The sequence below is a fragment of the Rhinopithecus bieti genome, unplaced genomic scaffold (assembly GCF_001698545.2).
Source record: "Rhinopithecus bieti isolate Rb0 unplaced genomic scaffold, ASM169854v2 scaffold_30476, whole genome shotgun sequence".
In the NCBI taxonomy this organism is placed as follows: domain Eukaryota; kingdom Metazoa; phylum Chordata; class Mammalia; order Primates; family Cercopithecidae; genus Rhinopithecus; species Rhinopithecus bieti.
Genome location: NW_016813200.1, coordinates 178,884 through 187,606, shown reverse-complemented (window position 1 = coordinate 187,606; position 8,723 = coordinate 178,884). Strand labels below are relative to the sequence as shown.

The 8,723-nt window shown below is 40.9% G+C and overlaps 1 protein-coding gene across 3 annotated transcripts in view; it reads left to right on the top strand.

The window, feature by feature from the left end:
• Positions 1 to 8,723, top strand: part of TMEM164 (transmembrane protein 164) — a 194,305-nt gene that overhangs the window by 68,538 nt on the left and 117,044 nt on the right. For 2 of the 3 annotated variants that reach the window (XM_017847759.1, XM_017847758.1), the window contains exon 2: positions 5,697 to 5,746. The exons of the other annotated variant lie outside the window; for it this stretch is intronic. The gene's annotated coding sequence lies outside the window, so the exon portion shown is untranslated. The remainder of the gene's footprint in view (positions 1 to 5,696; positions 5,747 to 8,723) is intronic. 3 annotated transcript variants of the gene reach the window in all.

Below are 8,723 nucleotides of genomic sequence, written 5' to 3'. Positions count from 1 at the left end.
CAGGATGGTCTCGATCTCCTGACCTCGTGATCCGCCCGTTTCGGCCTCCCAAAGTGCTGGGATTACAGGCTTGAGCCACCGCGCCCGGCCTTATAGAAGATTTTCAAAGCGTAATATCAAAGACAGAAGCCATAAAAGGAATGACAAATACATCTGATTACATAAAGATTTAAAAAACTTCCATAAATAAAACCCTACCATAAACAGCTGCAACAATGACAGCCCGGGAAAATTTTTTGCAATAAATTTCAAACAATCTGTATTAGCTGTCATTAATATATAAATAGCTCTTTACAACTCAATTGAAAAGAACACACCAGCTGAAAAATAGTCAAAGTGCACAGATGGTCACATCCCAAAAGAAGAAATATGGCTGGCCAATACACCTGTTAGAAAATAGTTTAACATTTCTGGTAATCTAAGGCATGCAAATTGTGTGTGTGTGTTTTGCCTTTTAAACACGTGATAATTACCAAATGATAATGACCTGTTTGTCAGGTTGCAGCAGAAAACAGATCCTCGGATATTGCTGGAGGGAATAGCAATTTAAATAATTTTTCTGAAGGGCAGTTTAGCATTATGGGTCAAAAAACCTTTAAATGGATATTCCCTTCGAAGATGTAGACTGTCTTCTACCAATGTGGGCTAAGGAAATAGTAAAGGAACTGAAAATTTAGATGTAATTTACATGTGCAACCAGAGGATATTGGTTGAGTAAATTATTGCATATCCATATAATTGAATAAAATGGAGGTATTGGAAAATGAGATAGTAGAAGTGTAGTAATTGACATGAATACGTTCCGGGTACAGCTTGACATAACTCATGAGGCTGTCATGCTGGAGAGGTAGGCGGGATCCAGAGCAAAGAAGGCCTTGTCCGCCATCCTAAGAACCTTGAGCTTTTTCAGTAGGTAGTGGCAAGCCGTGGAAGGATTTACAATGGCAGATCAGAGGGACCTTTTAGATAGATCCCTCTTATAGCAGTGTGCCTGGAGGCAGGAGACCAGTAAGAAGATTATTGCAGTGATCCTGAAAGAGATGATGAGGGCCCGAGGGTATGAAGTGTATAGAGTCATAGGACCAACTTTGGGCAGCCCAGGGAGTTAATCTTCCTTATGGTGGGTAACAGTCATAAGCACTTGGCCTCAGCGATCCCCAGATAGCTGTGTGCCATCACAGGAGGTGGTGACAGGAGAACTGAAGCTTGGGGAGGTTGTATGCTAGGCCAAACACGACTCTCCTATACCTCTCTCACTGTCTGTTTCCCTTTCATTTGGTTTGCCCATATCCCTTCATTGCTTACCCTGGCTAGCCTCTCCATTTAGGATGGCCTGTGGTCAATGGCCCTCCTTCCCGATTATATTTCTTATGGTACTAACACTTGCTCCAGTGTACAAAAGCTATCTTCTTTAAGAGTTATGAAAATGGGGATTGTTGAATATAACACTGGGGTGGAGAAGTGGATGGGAGGCTGAACAATGGTGGCAGTGAACTTGGGGCTGATATGACTGGGGGAACAGGAATGGGAAGCAGGCCAGGTGTTGACTGAGAGGTTGGGTAGGGAAGGTGGGAACCTGGAACCAGAGAGATTCACAGGTAGAGGATGAACTGGGATAACAGCTGGTGCCTAGATTAGATGCTTAGGAAAGAACTAAAGGTTAGTACAGGGATCTTTCCTGAGGAAGCTGAGAGAGTGTGTGGTTTTGAATGGAACCTGTGGATTTTCTGGGAAAACCAGCCGAAAAGACCTCAGTTTTATAAGGATTGCAAGTGCCCATCAGACCTGGGGATGAGGCAGGCAGAAGCTATAATGAACCTGTCTTTGGGACTCTGAAACTCACCTGTATAAACGCAATTTGCTATCCAGTTGAGTTGGTGTTTTGAGATGTCTCACACTGTAGAGAGTAGATCTTATGAGTTGGCTGATGGCACAGGTGTGGGGCTGTTGGGGTGACTCCCTGTGTGCCATGTGGTCAAGAGCTAGGGCTAGAGTCTAAAGAAAAGGAGCTCCCATGAGCCCTGGTCTGTGTCAGGTGTGAAGTGGAAAGTGCATTGAACTGGGAGTTAGGGGACCTGGGTTCTCATCAGAAAGTTTGTCAGAACTTTTTCCCCTCTGTTTCCTCATCTCTGAAATGGGATTTAATAACATGGTCCTGCCTGCCTCCCAGACGATGGCAAAGTGGAAGTGCTCTGTAGCACTTCTCTGTATGCTACCTGCTCATGCCTTTTGTTTCAGGTGCTGATCTGGGCAGATTTCAGCGTGAATGCAAAGTGCCATGTTGGTACTGGGGTATGCTCAGATACATTCTCATCTTTGTACCATCCTTGTTTGAACTTCTAAGTCTCATCTCTTCCTATTCTATTTGCAGCCAAAGTGATAGTTTAGCTTTTTACCTCCTAGTCTAAAAATGCATGCCACCAAAATTTTCAGGCAGTTGGAAGCCAAGCAAAGAATAAAGCAGGGATATTCAGGCCAAGGCTGGGGGCCCTTGCACCTCTGAATTAAAATGTTAGTTCCATGTGGCTCTGTTGGCTAACGTTGAATATGAATGTGACTCTAGCATGACAGGGTGAAGAGGTTCAGTATCATAAATCTGAGAAGTTGCTAAAGGAGGCAATGAGTTTACTGGAAATGGAATATAAATAATCGGGAATCCCCAGAGAACTGTGTACCATCATAGGAGGTGGAATGTAATGTAATAAGTAACCTTTCAATCAGATATGTTTAGTTATATCAAGTCAGCAGATTTGAAAAAGGACCCTAGAGGCCAGGCACAGTGATACACCTGTAATCCCAACACTTTGGTAAGCTGAGGCAGGAGGATTGGTTGAGGACAGGAGTTCGAGACCAGCCAGGGCAACATAGTGAGACACTGTCTCCACAAAAAATAAAAAATAAAAAAATAAAAAAAATTAGCTGGGTATGGTGGTGCACACCTGTAGTCCCAGCTACTTGAGAGGCTAAAGCAGGAGAATTGCTTCAGCCCAGGAGTTGGAGGGTGCAGTGAGCTATGATTGCACCACTGCACTCCAGCCTGGGTAACAGAGTGAGACTGTCTCAAAAAAAAAAAAAAAAAAAGATACGCTCTATGCTGCTATGCTGGTGATAGAAATAGGCAAGACAGAAAAGATGAAACAACTAAAGTTAGATCCATGACTGATGGAGGATAACAGGACAACCAACTGGGTTGAAACTGGAGGCTTGTTCTCTTTAGTAGTTTTCTGAGCTTCTAGCCTAGGGAAATTGTGGATCAGAACCAGCCAAATGGACTTATAAGGGAAATCTGTGCCCTAAAATCTGCTTGCCTCCTCTTGTCTGTGGGTATAGAAAAGTAAGATTTAACTGTGGTGCCCAGTGTTGCATTTTTACTTCTCTGTTTAGCATGTTGGAAGTGTCTTGGGTATTCCAGAAGCTCAGGAAGGCTGCTCGCATGACTCTGGTGACTCCAGAAGTATTGAGGACCTTTCTAAGGTGGTTGGGGCCCCTGCCTCTTCTCTGTGTACTGTAGCTTCTGAGTGTAGCCTTTGATGGGCCTGATGCTGGGTAACTATGTGCAGCCTCCAACTTGGTCCCTTACCTAAGGTGAGTAACTTTACTGCTGGATCAAGGGTAAAGAATATTAGCTTTGTTTATTTCTTGGACTGCTCCTGAGGGGTGGGATGGGGAGTGGGGATAAGTCAATGTTTGGATAATTGAAATTTCAAGTCTGTAATCCTTATCTAAAACCATTAAGATCAGATATATTTCAGAAATCAGAATTGTTTGGATTTCAGAAAGGCCGTACAGTGCATGCAGAGTCTTTTACATACACTCCCAGTGGGGTTTGAGGCAGCACCCCACAATTAAATACATTGTTATTTTTATGGGAAACATGAATATTCACCATAAGTGGAAGAAACAAAGTCTGTAAATAGTCTCACTTCAATTCAAGTTGTATTTTGCTGTAACATTAGCTTTGAAGAAAACTTTCAGTTTTAGAGCTTTTGGATTTTGGGATTGCCAACAAAAGATTGTGGACCTGTAATTATCATCGGCTTTGTATTTTAATGCAATTGATCAAGGGAAAAGGCACCTTCTTGATACGTATTTTCTTTGATGAGGTATCATGCAGGTGATGGTCTCCTGACTGTGTTCTTTTTAAGTCCCTTTCTCATTTTCATTCTTCTTCCTCTTCTTATTGGCAGGGATTCATACAGGTGTCTTTCCTTACAGTAATTTTTCTTATAATACCCTTTTCTTCTAAATATGGGCTCTGAGAGAACAGAAGAACCACATACTAAAGAACATACAAGTGACAAAGCCAACAAGTCCATAATAGAGATATCCTGTATTAATAAGAGCTCTCAGCAATATAGGGACACATGTCAACGATTTCTAAACCACACCATTAAGTCACTACAGGTGAAGAAACTCCACAAACATGAGTTTCATTCCTTTGTCAATCCTCAGTTCTGCTGAATGTTTTTGACCCCTGTAGTAGTTCAGACCAAGGGCAAAAATTCAGGATCTCAGGCTACCAGGAGTGATTCAGTCTCCTGGGACATTTGTGAAACATGAGGATTCCTGGAGTCCCATGCTTGGGGAGTCAGAATTCTTAATGGGGGAACCCAGGAATTTGTGTGTTTTACAAGCTCTGCATAGGACTTTTTTGTTCTTCTTGGTGATTGAGCACCACTGCATGGGGGAAGGTCAAACTGCCACAGCTGCAGGGTTCCAAAGGCTGTAATCTGGACCTAGGTCACACCAGGTGTCAGGGAACTGATTTGTCTCTTAGGACAAGGTTTTTTTTTTTTTTTTTTTTTTTTTTGAGACGGAGTCTTGCTCTGCCGCCCAGGCTGGAGTGCAGTGGCCGGCTCTCAGCTCACTGCAAGCTCCGCCTCCCGGGTTCATGCCATTCTCCTGTCTCAGCCTCCCGAGTAGCTGGGACTACAGGCGCCCGCCTCGTCGCCCGGCTAGTTTTTTGTATTTTTTAGTAGAGACGGGGTTTCACCGTATTAGCCAGGATGGTCTCGATCTCCTGACCTCATGATCCGTCCGTCTCGGCCTCCCAAAGTGCTGGGATTACAGGCTTGAGCCACCGCGCCCGGCCAGGACAAGGTTCTTTTGTTTGGTTTTACCTGGGAGGAGAATGAAAGAGTAAAACCACCTAGGCATGCTTAGAAACAAAAGAATCAATCAAAGGGAGGCTTGGAACCTGGGAGTGGCAGTTTGATAGGGTTGCCAGCTAAAATAAATACAGGACAAATTTATACTAAAACTATTCCTTGTTTATCTTCAATTAGAATGTAACTGGGCATCCTGTATTTTTATTTGCTAAATTTGGCAATGTTGAGTATTGATAAACCTACCTTCTCCCATGGGAGGCAAACCAGATGGCATGTGTGTGCGTGTTCCATGCTCAGAATCTATTTTTACCTGCCTTGGGTTAAGTTTAAGACTGACTACTTGTGTCATGTTGAAACTGAAGCATTGAAATACTGAGTCTTCTCACCCTCCTTCTCTCTTTCTCATGTGCACACACACACACGCATGCATGCATGCAAGCACAAACATGTACCTGTTGCCTTTGAAATTTTTTCTGTTACATTATTGTGTTAGAGTTTTGGTTACTTTTCGTTATTGTTAAAGTAACATTGTCTCTCACTCTGTCTGGCATTCTTTCTTGCTAACCATTCTTAATTCTTCAATTGCAGATCTTTCTCCTGGCCTGCCCTCCATGTCGGGGAGCTATCGTCGTCTTCAAGTAAGAGAAAATTGACTTTTGCTCTGTTGCTCTTCAGAGTGTTTTTGTCTGTTTGCTAACAACACTGATAATACATTGCTGTGAATACCTTGGAATTGTACCATTTTGTCTCTGTACTTCCCAAAGGGATAAAGGTCTGTGAGGGCCTACTGAAACAGGGAAATACTGTGTGTGGAGACCTGGTTTTTGTCAAGCCCTGTCAAATCCTTTTTAGCAAATCCTTCCAGTAGGGGATGTATGGCCAAGGCATGCTCCCTTGGAAGGTTGCTGCCCGGCCATGCTAGGGGCCAGACAGCTTCCTTTCTCTGAAGAATCTTTGGTTAGTGAGCCTACTGCTCCACTGAGCAGCATATGGTTCTTCACATTGAAGGGCATTGTTCTTATGTTTTTATGGGTTTTCCCACTAAAGTGAATTAAAGTGAGGAGAGAAAAACTATCCACTATTACAAGTTCGGACTTTCATAAAAATTACAGCATCAAATTATTATAGACGTATATTGCATGCAAAGTAGTGTTCTCTGAAGGCAGGTTATTCTATTTAATGAAATCGTCCTTTTATAGAGTTCTGGACACCCCTCCTTTAGTTTAAACCGAGGTGAAAGGCGGTTGTGACCACCGCGCTTTATGAAAACTTCTTTTTTACTTGTGACCACCTTGCTTATCAAACCTTTTATTAGAGTTGCTAATGAGAAGCTGAATCGACTGAATTAATTTCATCTCTTTTCTCCTTCCCTGACCCCGGTTCTGGAGATGTTCCTGAGCAGTGAAATGGCCGCAAGCCAGAGGAAGGGAACAGGAAATAAAGAGCCCAGCAGATTCTTGGATAATTGAGAGTGGTGTAAATGGCTTTCTGATTTACTTAAGTCATTAAAGTGTTAGGTAGGGGAAAATGGACCCCATTTTCTGCTTCAAATAGCTCCTTGAAATAGCCACTTAGTCTCTTGCCTTAGGTGAGTAACTTTCGGCTGCGTGAGGGATAATGGATCCTGATTTCATGTATTTCTTACTTGAACAGCTCCTAAGGGAAAGGGGTATTTAACCCTGTTTTCCTCCCTTGATTTTCCAAAATGAGCTCAATTATTCAGTGTAATGTTTTAAAAGTAACATTTATTGGTTCTATTTCATTATGAAAGTAACAATTCTCATTATGGAAAACACAGGGACACATAAGGAAGAAACGTCATCCATCGCTAATCCAAGCACCAAGAGATAATTTTGCTTATTACCTTTCTTTTCTTAATAAGCAGAGATCATATTGTATATTGAGGTGTTTACTGTATCTTTTCTAAATTTAACTTGGTTTATTGATACATTCATATACGTGTGTAAATCATAAATATGATTACTGGATTTTTTTTTTTTTGTAGTGGTCCTTTCTTTTCCCTTTTTTCCTTCAGCTCCTAGTTCTACCTTTCCACACTATCCCTTTGTATTACCAAAACAGTATGTATCTTTTCACATTTTTCTCCATGTGCATAGATACACACACACATACACACACACACACAAATTTTGGAATGCTTTGTTATTCATTGTTTGTTTTACAGAAATAGAATATTATATATACTTTAATATATCTTGCTTTTTCATTCTACCATGTCATAGAAATCTATCACAGTTTATTGATGTAGCTCTTATTCTTTTATAATGTTGTAAAATATTTCATGAATGCACAATGATTTATTCAGCCATTCCCCTATTAATGAACATTTACTTTCTTTGCACATTTCTGTCATTACATTCAATGCTGAAAACATGATTTTGTATATACCTTTATATACTGTTGCTTTCAGTTTAGATATAGATGTAGGTAGAGGTATATAGGTATATATGAATGTTTAAATATATATTTATGTTAATAGATGTCACCATATTGATTTACAAAACAGGCTGTTGTACTACACTTTTTGCTTTTGTATATAATATGTGAGATTATTATTTTCTTCATATCCCTATCAGCAATAGGTGTTATGGTTCTTTTGTAATTTTGACAGCCTAATGGATGCAGTTTCTTGGCTACTAGTGAGTTTCAGTATTATCCCAATTTTTTGTCCAATTAAATTTGTTCCTTATTCATATCATCTGCACATTTTCCTATGGGTTGTTTATATTTTTCTTAATTTCTAAGACTTCTTTGTATATTTTAGATTTTAGCCCTTTGTTTATCATCATTGTTACAGATATCTTTCCCAAATATGTTTATATTGACTTTGTTTGTTTTTCTTTCTAATTATTTTTTTAGTAGAGACAGTGTTTCACTATGTTGGCCAGGCTGGTCTTGAACTACTGCCTCAAGTGATCTGCCCATCTCGGCCTCCCAAAGTGCTGGGATTACAGACATGAGCCACTGCGCCCAACCTATATTGACTTTGTTGATGGAATGTATTTCCATGTAATTGTTTGCATTTTTATATCCAAATATGACTCTTATATAGCTTCTGAATTTCGAGTCTTGGTTAAGATAGTTTTCTTGAAGATAGGTAACCAGTTGTATTGGAATAATATATTAAATTATCCCTATTTTACCCTGTGATCTCTTTGCAGCTATTAAATGTTTTATATGCTGGGATCTACTTATGGATTCTCTATTTTGTTTCTTCTATTTGTCTATTCGTGTACCCAAATCATACAGATTTGATTACATTAGGCTTTAAAAACCATTTTTCTGGGGCCGGGCACGGTGGCTTACACTGTAATCCCAGCGCTTTGGGAAGCTGAGGCGGGCGGATAACTTGAGGTCAGGAGTTCGAGACCAGCCTGGCTAACACAGTGAAACCCCATCTCTACTAAAAATACAAAAATTAGCCAGGCGTGGTGGCACACGCCTGTAATCCCAGCTACTTGCGAGGCTGAGGCAGGAGAATCACTTGAACCCAGGAGGCGAAGATTGTAGTGAGCCAGGATTGTGCCACTGCTCTGCAGCCCAGGGAAACAGAGTGAGACTCTGTCTCAAAAAAAAAAAAAAAAAAAAAAAAAA